Genomic DNA, 2,521 nt, shown 5'->3' with positions numbered 1-2,521 from the left:
ATTCTCAACTCATTAATCGACAGCATATAAGAACTTTTATTTTGTCCTATGTCTTCAAACGAAGGGCTTCAATACAAGACCTATAACGAAGGGTACCACTTAAATGACTTCCCAAGATTTTTCAGTTTGAGTTTTCAACTTTATAAACTTTCAACGTAATTAATAATGTCATGTGTACTTTACCATTTTTTTTTAAAGATATAAGAACACATTACGAGCAATGGGGATGCCCAGGGCTTTAGCGGATGCTCTGTCTCTGTACTCTGTGTCCACAAGGAAGCATGCGGCCACGGTGGCCAGAGTGGTCAGGGTTGCGAGAAACAGTCAGCGGGTCCTGAATGAAGAAGAGTAGTACATCGAGGGACTTCAGACAATCATCCAAAGAGACTTCTTCCCTGATGGGGAGAAGCTACAGGCACAGAAGGAATACCTGGAGCCCGAGGAAAATGGAGATTTGGAGCCAGATTGCCATCGCATTTGACTGCCCTGGACAAGATACCTCAGGAACCTACACTACCCTGTGTCACTCCGGCCACCTTTGAAACTCCTGAGGCACACCTGGACTCTGGTGTGCTGGGCAGCAAGCCCCAGCCCCAGGGCCGAGACCTAGATGACAGATGGGCTGGAGAGGAGAAGAAGGAGCCACTGCCCACCCTGGATGCCCACGGGAGCCACTACACAAGTGAAGACAACGCCTCATTCCAGAAGATCATGGGTGGGCAAGGGAAAAAGCCATGCCCACCATATGTGGCTCTACCAGGCTGAGGAGGAATTTGAGAAGCCACAAAAAGATAATCTTGAACTCCCATCGGCAGAGCACCAAGCCATTGAGAATAGTCGGGCTCGAGTGGAAACCTGGAAGTACAAGGCCAAGAACTCTCTCATGTACTATCCTGAGGGTGTCCCTGATAAAGAAAAGTTGTTCAAGAAGCCATGGCAAGTAGTACATAAGAACACACGTTTCCTCCGGGCCCCCTTCAGTCAGGTTCTGAGCAAGTCCCAGCTTTCAGCAAGCAGCTGCCCTCAATGCTCAGCACAAAATAGGCAAGGTCGGCCCAGATGGCAAGGAACTTATTCCCCAGGAATCCCCCAGAGAGAATGGCTTTGGATTTGTTGCCACTCCTTCCCCTGCTCCTGATGTGAATGAGTCCCCATTGATGGTGTGGGGACAAGTTGAGAACACAACCCTGCTAATCGAAGGATCCGAGAGTCTCTATGTGGACAGGACACTGGGAGCCACGTTCAAGATCTTGGAGCCAGGACCCAGGGAGCTTCTGGGACTGAAGATGGCCAATGAAGCAGCTGCCAAAAACCGGGCCAAGAAGCAGAAAGCACTGCAGAGAGTTACAGGGAACTTGGCTAGTCTTACCAGCAAAGGCCTGAGTCCAGCCATGTCCCCAGCCCTACAGCGCCTCGTAAGCAGGACAGCCAGCAGGTATACAGATCTTGCCATGCGGGCCAGCTATACACCGTCCCCAGCACGCTCTACCCACCTCAAGAACCCAGCTGGTGAGCCTCAGACAACCATAAGCACCCCAGTCACTGGGTCTGCTACATGCACACCCCTCACACAGGACCCAGCCTCCATCACAGACAACCTGATGCAGTTCCCTGCCCGGCACAAAGCTTCAGACTTCTATTAGAGCCAGGCCTGACTGGCCCTGTGGATGTTTTGTGGGACACTTTATGGAGCATCTGGGGCAGCTTTCTACTCCTCAGAGGACTCTAGGCCTTGGAGACCAAGATCATGGGCAGTCGATTATTCCAGGAACTACAAGTATATCGTGTTGTGCCCGTGGCCAGGTTGGCACATTACCCTAACCACTCCCCCAGGGTCCTGCTGAAACTGCCTTCTAGTTAATCCCCAACTGAATCCTCATTAAGGAATACCTGGTACTCTCTGCCCTGGCTGGTGATTCATGTTCTGGGGTCCACATGGGTGTCGCGGGACCTCAGGGCTAGAAGGAAGGGGCTCTAGATGAGGAAACCTTGGCTCTTGGTTGAAATCACCCCAGCCTTCCACTGTAAAGGGTAGCATAAACCCCCAAGGTTGTGCCAGCTCGTGGGCCTCCCAGCTAGGGCTGGCTGTTGGGTTTGTTGGTTCCGGCTCTGATAGGACCAGCATATCGGGCTCACCAGGACCAGTCCTCTTCCTGTGACTTAATCCAGTACCTCCCAGCAACCTGGCTGCATCCCTGACCTCCTTCCTCTTTGGCCCAGTGATCTTCAGCTCTGCCTACTAAACTCAGCCTTTCCTCAGCCTGAGCTATACTATGAAAAGGAAGAGTGTGGGCTCCCTGCAAATGCCATGCCGCACCAGCAACACTAGCCATTTGCCTATGGACTTAGAGTAACTAGCCCTCAAGTGACTAGAGGCCAGCTATGTCTGTAAACCTGTCCTTAAAGAGCTGAGGGGTCCCTGCTCTCTGGGTCTAACATTCAAAAAAATGATCTGATTCCTCAGTCTATAGTTTTCAGGCCGCAAGTGGCATCCTAGGGCCTGCCCTCTGAGCAGCCCAAG

General features: G+C 51.7%; 1 pseudogene; it reads left to right on the top strand.

Annotated features, from left to right (window-relative positions):
* Positions 1 to 220: 220 nt before the first annotated feature.
* Positions 221 to 1,643, top strand: LOC110320905 (annotated as a pseudogene).
* The last annotated feature ends 878 nt before the right edge of the window (positions 1,644 to 2,521 follow it).

The sequence above is a fragment of the Mus pahari genome, chromosome 4 (genome assembly GCF_900095145.1).
Source record: "Mus pahari chromosome 4, PAHARI_EIJ_v1.1, whole genome shotgun sequence".
Lineage (NCBI taxonomy): Eukaryota > Metazoa > Chordata > Mammalia > Rodentia > Muridae > Mus > Mus pahari.
The sequence above is the reverse complement of the archived record's forward strand: the minus strand, read 5'-3'. Positions and strand labels throughout refer to the sequence as shown.